This window comes from Trichechus manatus, unplaced genomic scaffold (assembly GCF_000243295.1).
Source record: "Trichechus manatus latirostris isolate Lorelei unplaced genomic scaffold, TriManLat1.0 scaffold00111, whole genome shotgun sequence".
NCBI classification, from domain to species: Eukaryota; Metazoa; Chordata; class Mammalia; order Sirenia; family Trichechidae; genus Trichechus; species Trichechus manatus.
In genome coordinates, this window is record NW_004444047.1 from 1 (window position 1) to 12,229 (window position 12,229).

A 12,229-nucleotide genomic window follows, 5' to 3' on the forward strand; every position below is an offset into this window, starting at 1 on the left:
AACCCTAACCCGAACCCTAACCCTAACCCGAACCCTAACCCGAACCCTAACCCGAACCCTAACCCGAACCCTAACCCTAACCCGAACCCTAACCCTAGCCCTAACCCTAACCCCTAACCCCTAACCCTAACCCTAGCCCTAGCCCTAACCCTAACCCTAGCCCTAGCCCGAACCCTAGCCCGAACCCTAACCGAACCCTAGCCCTAGCCCTAGCCCTAGCCCGAACCCTAGCCCGAACCCTAACCGAACCCTAGCCCTAGCCCTAGCCCTAGCCCGAACCCTAGCCCCAGCCCTAGCCCTAGCCCTAACCCTATGTATTCCATTCGGTGAGGTCCATGTGTATATTTGCCATTTATGTTGCTGAAAATAGGTATTTTCAATGAAGAAGTCGTTGGTCTTGCAAAATTCTATCGTGCAATCTCCGACTTCATTTCTGTTACCAAGGCCATATTTTCCAACTACTGATCCTTCGTCTTTGTTTACAACTTTCGCATTCCAACCACCAGTAATTATCAGTGCCTCTTGATTGCGTGTTCGATCCATTTCAGACTGCAGAAGCTGGTAAAAATACTCAATTTCTTCATCTTTGGCCTTAGCGATTGGTGAATAAATTTGAATAATAGTCGTATTAACTCGTCTTCCTTGTAGGCATATGGATGTTATCCTATCACTGACAGTGTTGTACTTCAGATTCATACTTCGTACATTCCACGTTCCAATTGTTGATGGATGTTTGTGGCTGTTTCTTCTCATTTTGAGTCATGCCACATTAAGCAAATGAAGGTCCTAAAAGCTTAACTCCATCCACGTCATTAAGGTCAACTCTACTTGGAGGAGGCAGCGCTTCCCGGTCATCTTTTGAGTGCCTTCCAACCTGGGAGATCATCTTCTAGCACTATATCAGACGATGTTCCACTGCTATTCCTAAGGTTTTCACTGGCTATTTCTTTTCAAAAGTAGACTACCAGGTCCTTCTTCCTAGTCTGTCTTAGTCCAGACGCTCAGCTGAAACCTCTCCGCCATGGGTGACCCTGCTCTTATCTGAATGCCAGTAGCATAGCTTCCAGCATCACAGCAACATGCAAGCCCTCACAGTAAAACAAACTGACAGATATGTGGGGGAATATCAATTGAGATATTTCAATAAACGGATGCAATTCTGGAAGTGCTCACTCATCCATGCCAAGAAATTTGGAAGACAGCTACCTGGCCAACCGACTAGAAGAGATCCATAGTTATACTTATTCCCAAGAAAGGTGATCCAACTGAATGCAGAAATTATTGAACAATATCATTAATATCACAGGCACGTAAAATTTTGCTGAAGATCTTTCAAAAGCACCCGCAGCACTATATTGACAGGGAGCTGCCAGAAACTCAGGATGGATTCAGAAGAGGACATGAAACCAGGGATATCATTGCTGATGTCAGATGGGTCCCGTCTGAAAGCAGAGACTACCAGAAAGATGTTTACCTGTGTTTTATTGGCTATGCAAAGGCATTCGACTGTGTGGATCATAACAAATTATGGATAACATTGCAAAGAATGGCAATTCCAGAACACTTATTTTTGCTCATGAGGAACCTGTACATGGATCAAGAGACCAATTATTCAGACAGAACAAGGGGATACTGCATGGTTTAAAGTCAGGAGAGGTGTGCGTCAGGGTTGTATCCTTTCGCTACACCTATTCAATCTGTATGCTGAGCAAATAATCAGAGAAGTTGGACTCTATGAAGAAGAATGGGGCATCAGGATTGGAGGAAGACTCATTAATAATCTGTGTCATGTAGATGACACAACCTTGCTTGCTGAAAGTGAAGAGGACTTGAAGCACTTACTGATGAAGATCAAAGACCACAGCCCTCAGCATGGATTACACCTTAACATGAAGAAAACAAACATCCTCACAACTGGACCAATAAGCAACATCATGATAAATCAAGGAAAGTTTGCAGTTGTCAAGGATTGCATTTCACTTGGATCAACACCAATGGAAGCAGCAGTCCAGGAATCAAAAGATGCATTGCCTTGGGCAAATCTGCTGCAAAGACCTCTTTAAAGTGTTGAAAAGCAAAGATGTGACCTTGAAGGCTAAGGTGTGCCTGACCCAAGACATGGTGTTTTCAATCGCCTCATATGCATGCAAAAGCTGGATGATGAATAAGGAAGACGGAAGAAAAATTGATGCCTTCGAATTGGGGTGTTGGCGAAGAATATTGAATATACCATAGACTGCCAAAAGAACAAACAAATCTGTCTTGGAAGAAGTACAACCAGGATGCTCCTTAAAAGCAAGGATGGCAAGACTACAGCCTACATACTGTGGACATGCTGTCAGGAGGTATCAGTCCCTGGAGAAGGACGTCATGTAGAGTCAGTGAAAAAGAAGAAGACCCTCAAAGAGATGTATTGACACAGTGGCTGCAACAATGGGCTCAAGCGTAACGATTGTGAGGATGGCACAGGACCGTGCAGTGTTTCATTCTGTTGTACATAGGGTCGCTATGAGTCCTAACTGACTCGATGGCACCTAACAACAACAGCCTCCTAAACTGTAAGAGAATACATTTCTGTTTGTTAAGCCATCCACTTGCAGTATTTCTGTTACAGCAGCACTGGATAACTACGGGAGGCATCATTCCTCGAGGTGATCAGCCAGCAACCTGACGGCAGTTTGAATACATTGGACCACTTCCACCATGGAAACGGCAACGTTTTGTTCTTTCTGGGATAAACACTTACTCTGGATATATAGTTGCCTTCCCTGCACCCAATGCTTCTGCCAAAACCACTATTCATGGACTCAAAGAATGCCTTGTCCACCATCATAGTATCCCACACAGCATTCCCTCAGTTCAAGGGACTCACTTCACAGCAAATGAAGTGGGACAGTGGTCATGTGCTCATGGGATTCAGTGGTCTTGCCATACTCCCCACTGCCATGGATTGAATTATGTCTCCAAAAACTTCACGTAAACTTGACTAGGCCATGATTCCCGGTATTAGGTGGTTGTCCTCCGTTTTGTGATCTGATGTAATTAAGTGTTGTTAAATCCTAGCCTCTATGCCTATGGTTATGGTCTCATTTCAAAGTGAGTTGTCCATTATATTAATGAGGCATGATTAGGTTCTGTTAATGAGGCTTAGGGTGGGATTCATCACCCTAAGATAAAAGGAGAGAGACGCAAGCAAGAATGAAAAGAAAGAAGAGCCAGGAGCAGAGCCACCAAGAAAGAAGAGCCAGGAGCAGAGCTCATCCTTTGGTCCCAGGGTCCCTGTGCTGAATAACTCCCAGACCCAGGGGATTTGCAGCAGATTTGCCCAATGCAATACGTCATCTACTTTCTTGACTGCTGCTTGGAGGGACTAGTCCCTGGAGAAGAACATCATGCTTGGTAAAGTAGAGGATAAGTGAATAAGAGGAAGACCCACAATGACATACATTGACACAGTGGCTGCAACAATGGGCTCAAACACAGCAACAATTGTGAGAATGGTACAGGACTGGACAACGTTTCATTTTGTTATACATATGGTCATTATGAGTCGGAACCAACTTGACAGCCCCTAATAGTAATGATAACTATGTGCTTCCTACTCTCTCTCCCTCTTTCTCACTGTTTCTTTCTCTTTTGGAAGAGTATGTACTAAAGAATTTGAATGGCTTTTGTTCTCAGTTCCTGGGAAAACAAACAAACAACAACAAAAAACCAACCCATTGCTGTCTAGGTGATTCTGACTCATGGCAACCCCCTGTGTGCCAGAGTAGAACTGCTCCATAGGGTTTTCAATGGCTGTGATCTTTTGGAAGTAGATCACAAGACCTTTCTTCCATAGCCCTCTGGGTGGGTTCAAACCACCAACCTTTAGGTTAGTAGTCCAGTGCAAACCATTTTCGCCACCTAGGGACACCTCAGTTCCTGGGAGGTAACCTCTAAATCCTTGGAATTTCCCAAGTGGTAGCAGAGTCTTTGTTATTCAAGGTTGAATCCTGAGACAACACTTTGTGGTTTATAGTAATGAGGTGACTCCGCTGGGGCTGGCCATGCAAATGAACCATGTGATTAGAGAGGTGGATTTTTGAGCCAAATGATATCAACTTGACTTCCATGGAGGAAAGGGGCACTGGAGATTGAGTTCAATCACGTGGCCAGTGTTTCAATCCCTCATGGCTACATAACGGGGTTTCAAACATGTTTGAAACGGTTTAGTCATGACTGACGTAAACAAGGGCAGCATATGTGTTGCATAGGAACCAAATTTCTTGCCCGTCAGATTTTGACCCAAGTAGGATACCCCACTCAAAACTGGCAGCCAACCGCACCACTTTGAATATGTGTCGCTCTCCACAGACCTGCCAATAATCCAGTCTCCCGCATCAGGCTTCTGAAACTTTCCCAGGACACATACAGAGTGAGTCAGTCTCTACCCTCTGGGAATGTGGGAGGGGACCCAGATCCTATCCTCAGATTCTAAGCCCCAATAAAAACTCTGGTCACTGAAGCTCGAGTGAGCTTCCCTGGTTGGAAATATTCTGTGTATTGTCACACATTGATGTACCAGGAGACTAACATGTTCTGATTCCACTGGGAAAGGACAATGGAAGCTTCATGATTTGGACCCTCCCAGACCTGGACCCTTGGCTGGTTCTTATTTTTATCCTTTCGCTAATAAAACTATAAATGTAAGTACAGCACTTTCCTGATTTCACTCTGTGAGTTCTTCTACTGAATTGTCAAACTGGAGGGAGTTTTTTGAAACCTCCAAATTGCTGGCCAACTGGTCAAAAGTGAGGGTACCCTAGGGACCCCTGAGCTTGCAGCTGTTGTCTGAAGTAAGATAAGTCTTGTGAGGAATGGGCCCTTAACCTGTGAAGTTTGTCTTAACTTCAGGGAGTTGATCTCAGAAGCCACTTTAGGGCCCTCCCCCCATGCTCCCCTACCCCATCTTCCACTGCCCCTCTTCTCTCCTCAGTCTCTGCATCCCCCTCCCCAGAAATTACCAGGTCTCACTGGGCCACCACAACTTAGAATCTCAAGAAGACACAGCTCAGCCTGTCCAAGTCAGCCATAGCTTCCCACACTCATACTTCAACTTTAGTCTCCTGGAGAGAAAAAACATCACCTTAAAAGATGTCACCAGCCACAACCACATGCTGCTCCACCTGAAGGAACTCGCCAAGATCACGGATGCTGTGAAGGTCCCAGACTTGCCCAGCAGGGAACCCCAACTGGAGAGCACCTATACCATCTCAGGCTGGGAAAACATCAAACCAGATAAATGAATGCCTGGGATAGGACACGCTACATGGAGCCCAGGCTCCTGGATCTAAGGGAGAAGACTGGGTGCCAGAACTCCTAGGTGTGAGTGAGGAGGAGCTGGAACCACGGGGGTCTGGCTACATCCCTGTTTCCCCCTGGCCTATAGTGTGAGTCTCAGGCAACCTCCAGTGTATGGACCTCGCACTCATGCCCAACACTGAGTGTAGCAGTGCCGACAAACACATGATGGTGGATTTCATGCTGTGCACTGGGAACTTGAGAGTCATCAAAGACACCTGCAGACTGAGTCAGGCTCTGCCCCCCAGGACTTGCAGGGATGTGGGAGGGGACCCAGAGTCTACGCCCTGCCTAGTGCCTCAGCCCCTTCTCCCACATTCCCCTCCACTTCCCACACCTCCCTCCAGGTACCACTTGTACCTCCACATCATAGTCTATCCATTCCTCTGTTCACAACATATTTACTGAGCATCTACTACATGCCTGACACTGTCCAAGGCCCCGCCTCAAAGTAGGGTCAACCTTAATGACTTGGATGGAGTCAAGTTTTCGGGATCTTCATTTGTTGATGTGGCACGACTGAAAATGAGAATAAACATCTGCAAACATCCATTAATAATCAGAACGTGGAAGGTACGAGGTATGAATCTAGGAAAATTGGAAAATGTCAAAAATGAAATGGGACACATAAACATCGATATCCTAGGCATTAAAGTATAGTCGCCGTTTATGTTGGTGAAAAAAAAGTATTTGCAATGAAGAAGTCCTTGGTCTTGCAAAATTCTATCATGTGATCTCCAGCATCATTTCTATCACCAAGGTCATATTTTCCAACTACTGATCCTTCTTCTGTGTCTCCAACTTTCCCATTCCAATCACCAGTAATTATCAATGCATCTTGATTGCGTGTTTGAGCAATTTCAGACTGCAGAAGCTGGTAAAAATCTTCAATTTCTTCATCTTTCGATTTAGTGATTGGTGCATAAATTTGAATAATGGTCGTATTAACTGGTCTTCCTTGTAGGCATACGGATATTATCCTATCTCTGATAGCAATGTACTTCAGGATAGATCTTGAAATGTTCTTTTTGACAATGAATATAATGCCATTCCTTTTCAAATTGTCATTCCCAGCATAGTAGACTATATGATTGTCCAGTTCAAAATGGCCAATACCAATCCATTTCAGCTCATTAATGCCTAGGATATTGATGCTTATGCATTTCATTTCATTTTTAATGATTTCCAATTTTCCTAGATTCATACTTCGTACATTCCACATTCCAATTATTAATGCATGTTTGTAGTTGTTCTCATTTTAAGTCATGCCACATCAGAAAATGAAGGTCCCATTTCCATGAGACCAGGAGAAATGGATGGTGTCCAGCTACCATTACTGAATGTTTTATTCAAGGACCCAATAGATGGTTCTTGATAAAAAAGAGGAAAAAATAAGGAACATAACATCAAATTCTTATTGGAAACCAGACTTACTGGATACATTGATACTGGAGGAACCTCAAAACAACTTTTAAGCCTTGAGCCAAAACTATCTCATAAAATCATCTTCAAACTAAACAACAATTTAGCTCATTTAATAAAGAATGTTTGCCTCGAGCATTGCACTCCTTTAAAGAATCATCTACATGTGATTAAATGGACAACAGTAACTCTAAAACACAGATGAGAACATTCAGGAGAAACAATCTGGACAGAAACAGGGAGAATGGTGACTCAAGGCAAGGTACATAACCGTTGTCAAAGAACTGCACGTGTAAACATTGTTGAATGGGTGTATGATTTGTTGCGTACATTTTGAAAGACAGAAAGAAATTTATTAGGACTGATTACTGATTCATGAACTGGGAAGTTGCTAACACAAGTGGAAAGCACTCTGTTGAACTGATATTTTTCAGGATGCATATATAACAGTTTATCAGAAATTTTGAACAGAATTTTTTATTGGTTGGCATTTATTTCAGAATTATAAATCTTACGAGAGTGTAGTATGCGTTCAAAAATCATTCAAAGTCTAAACAAAAAACTTGACAATTACAAGACAACCACAAAATCAGTAAGCCATGATCATAAACCTCTGGAGGCTTGAGAAAAGACATTTTCATTAATTTTCAATTATATTGTAAGAGAAAGGTTTTGAATGACAGTACAGAGTTAATTGTCAAAGGAAGCAGCCCCCCCTTGGTTTCAGTAAGTCTGAATACCTTGGGAATGGATTTTTAAGTTCTCTCTCACATCTCTTTAAATAATCTCGTAAACCAGCCCAACTCCACAGGGTTTAAAGATCTGTCTGTATTATTTGCCAGTGTGACTTCAATCCCTGGGGCAGGCCTGGATCACAGTTGACCTGAAACGTGTATTTATTTCTGACAAAAAGAGATCATCACTTGTCTCAAGAATGTTGCAGTGTAACTAAGCTTTAAAGATATAAGGACATGTAAGAGAACCATGAAGTTGAGTATCGATCACCTAAAATACTTACTGTTAAAATAACACGTACTACTTTTTGTAATTTCAGAAGGTTGGATTTTAAAAAGAAAATGACAAAATATATCATATGGGATCAAATGCTTCTACCTAAAATGAAAATACACTCCTTTATTTTTCATCAGAAATAATATCTTCTATATCTAAAGAGATGTCCTAAGATTTTTACATATTTAGTTTTTTGAAATAATTACCTAAAATACATACTTTTATAGAAAAATCAATAACGAAATTGGATTATTTCCTGTGGGAATCCCTAATACTTTGAACCCTGTAAGGTTTTACATTTATTAGGACATTAGCTAAATCTGACCTGAGGAGACCTACATGGAATGGTCATTTATTTCCTTGGTACTAAAATATGCACATTATACATTCTGAAAAATATTTTTCCTTGAATATAATTTTTTCTCAACATGAATATTTCTATTTATATAGAGTCACACTGATGCCCACAGCCTGAAAGAATGATGGTAGATTACAACCAACATTCTGAGAAATAGACAGCAGGATGCTTCCTCTTGCGGCATGTTCTCTACTGTATTGTCCACAAACTTTGAAATTCACAAAACAGTGAGGCCTCTGGGAAAAGGCATGAGGGTTGCTTTTGAAACCTTCAGAAGAATGACAGAATTAAAGACATAATCTCTTTTTTGTAATTGCAGCTGTATGATTCACCTCATGAAAGGGAAAAGGCTTTGTTAAAGTGCCATACTTTGATTAGATTTTTCTTGATTAGCATTCAAGTTAATAAGGTGAGTCCTTTGGTTTATCAACTGCATATAAAGATGAGTTTATCAGCTGCGTATAAGGAGAGCCCACCATAAAAACGGTGCTCTTTCTAGAGAGACAAAGGAGCTTTGAGCTCTGAGTGTGGTGGCGGCATTGTCAGTAAAAACTTGGCTTCTTCGGCTTTCCATCTGTTTGGGTTCTGGTGAGTACTGAAGAAAATTTTCATCACAAGGGACATATCTTCTTTATTTTTTAAATGAATTTTTAATTGGAAGATATTTTTTAATCAGACTGTAGACATTTGGGGGCAGACCCTCTGACAACAGATTAGGTGATCATGAACATGAAATTTTCTTAAATTAAAATGCATAAATCATGGTCAAAAGGAATCGGTCTCATCTTAGCATTCGGAGATAGATTTTTCTGCATTTAGATCATTGTTGGAGACAGATCATAAATAAAGATGCAAATAAATAAATGTGTAATGACAAAAAGAAACCATCTTTGTTGGTTACAAGGGATAGGAGGGGTGCGGAGGGAATACTAAACAGACAATAGGTAAGTGGTAACTTTGGTGAAAGGTAAGACAATACACAATACTGGGGAAGCCAGCACAACTTGTACAAGGAAAGGTCATGGAAGCTCCGTAGACACATCCAGACTCACTGAGGGACTGAATTGCTGTGCGGAGGACTGTGGGGACCATGGTCTTGGGGAATATCTAGTTCAATTGGCATAACACAGTTTATAAACAAAATGTTCTACATTCTACCTTGGTGAGTAGTGTCTGGGGTCTTAAAAGCCTGTGAGCAGCCATCTAAGATACGCCACTGGTCTCACCCTTTCGGGAACAAAGAAGAATGAAGAAAACAAGATACAAGGGAAAGATTAGTCCAAAGGACTAATGGACCACAGCTACCACGGCCTTCACCAGACTGAGTCCAGTACAACTAGATGGTGCCCAGCTACCACCACCGACTGCTCTGACAGGGATCACTACAGAGGGTCCCAGACACAGCTGGAGAAAAATGTAGAACAAAATTCTAACTCACAAAAAAAGACCAGACTTACTAGTCTGACAGAGACTGGAGAAACCTGGAGACTTTGGCCACCGGACACCCTTTTAGCTCAGTAATGAAGTCACTCCTGAGGTTCGCCCTTCAGCCAAACATTAGACAGCCCCATAAAACAAAATGAGACTAATGGGGCACAACAGTCCAGGGACAAGGACTAAAACGCAGAAGGGGACGGGAAAGCTGGTAATCGGGAACCCAAGGTTGAGAAAGGACAGTGTTAACATGTGGTGGGGTTGTAACCATTGTCATAAAACAATATGTGTACTAACTGTTTAATGAGAAACTGTTTCTTCTATAACCTTCATCTAAAGTACAATAAAAAATAAAATAAAATAAAAAAATAAATGTGTAATGACAAACAGGATGTGTGGCCTAAAGGAATAGTTGTTGTTAGTTGCCATTGCGCTGATTCTAACCGATGGTGACTTCATGGGTGTAGAGCGGAAGTGCTCCAAAGGCTGTGACCTTTCCAAAGCAGATTGCCAGGTCTGTCTTCTAAGGCGCCTCTGGGTGTGTTTGAACTGCCAGCCTTTCAGCTAGTAGTCCAGTGCTTAACCTTTTGCACTACCCAGGGAGACCCAAAGGAATATTAGAGTTATAACTAAGTCAAAGAGAGATGAAGAGAAAGGCTAACAATTGTTGTTCAGTGATGTGATCTCTGAGGAACAGACATTTAAACTGAGACAGAAAAATTAGTATAAAGTAGGAAAGTGTGTGTCTGTGAATTGGGGTGGAAATGAAGGATAACAATAGTCCTCAGTGTAGAGAAAATGTTTAGCAAAGTTTATCTGTGTTGGTGTGTGTGTGTGCGTGTGGGGGGGGGGGTTCTGTCAGAGCATGAAAAAGATCAATCTTTGGTTGCTTGATGGATCCAATAACTACGACTGGATAGTAGAGGAGGTGCAATTTTTATATTTTCTAGGGGAAGATGTAATGAATGTCCTGAGATGTATTTCATTTTAGGTGCTGTGATGGATTGAATTGTGTCCCCCAAAAGTATGTGTTGGAATCCTAACCTCTATACCTGTGGATGTAATCCCCTTTGGGAATAGTGTTTTCTTTGTTATGTTAATGAGGTCATATCTGTGTAGGGTGTGTCTAAAACCAAATTACTTCTGAGGTATAAAAAGAGCAGTTAAACACAGAAAGCAAGCACCGGCGAATGGGGGAAACATACAGGCGACCTGGAGATCTCCAAGGAACCGAGGAACAGAAGCTGAAAAAGACAAAGATTTTCTCCCATAGCAGACAGAGAGAGAGCCTTCCCCTAGACTCTTTGCTCGTAATTTAGACCTCTAGCCTCCTAAACTATGAAAAAAAAATGAATTTTTGTTCTTTTCAACCATCCACTTGTGCTATTTCTGTTACAGCAGCTCTAGTTAACTAAAGCAGGTGCATGTAAGTTTGTGAGTAGAGGTAATAGCTCAGAAATAACATATAAATAAGAGTTTTATCACTTTTGATTTAGAGAGAGCAATGGAAGAATTTGAAGCTACTGAAGAAATGTGTGAGAGTGCCAGGAAAGTGTGTAGACAAGGGACGAAGAGGGACTGGGGAGCGCATTTTGAGACGTTCCAATCATTTTCTTTGAAAAATTATTTGCAGAAGACATAGAGAAAGAATGACCAGAGTAGTTTGAAGACAGAGAATGACCTATCAGAGAAGCCTAGGAAAATGTTACATCCCAGAAGTAGGTCATGGTTCAACTTTTTGTATCCGAGTAAAAGCCTGAGACACACTCATTGGATTTACTTATGGAGACATCATTGGCAATGCTGTTGTTAGGTGCCATCAAGCCAATTCCAACTCATAGCGACCCTATGTACAACAGAACAAAACATTGCCTCGTCCTGCCCCATCCTTATGATCTTGTCATGCTTGAGCCCATTGTTGCAGCCATCGTGTCAATCCGTCTTGTTGAGGCTCCTCCTCTTTTTCCGCTGACCCTCTACTTAACCAAGCATAATGTCCTTCTCCAGGGACTGATCCATGCCCAAAGTATGTGACAGGAAGTCTTGCCATCCTGGCTTCTAAGGAGCATTCTGGCTGTACTTCTTCCAAGATATATTTGTTTGTCCTTCTGGCAGGCCATGGTATATTCAATATTCTTCACCAACACCATAATTCAAAGGCATCCATTCTTCTTAGGTCTTCCTTATTCATTGCCCAGCTTTCGCATGCATATGAGATGATTGAAACTACCATGGCTTGGGTCAGGCGCACTTCAGTCCTCAAAGTGATATCTTTACTTTTTATCTAGGAAACTCAGTTTGGCAGCTCTACTGTCCTATAGGGTTGCTATGAGTCGGAATTGAATTGACTCCGGGACACACAAAAACAACAATCACATGGTAGGAGAAAAACATCTCAGCTTCCAACGTATGTGACCTACATTACTCTCCTTTTTTACTGAAACTGTTTGAAAAGTTAACAGAAACAGCTCGGGTCCTCAAGACCCCAAAGGCTACGAAATGGTTGAAGAGGAGAATCAAGTTCTCTTTGAAGGCCAGAACTAAAAGCCCAGGTGGGGGTAGGAGAAAGTTCAAGCCCAGGTGCCCCAGCACACTCCCCGCCCATCGGCGGCCAAGGACCCTCCCCCCATCCCACCCCCACCCTGCCCCCTGCACAGCCCC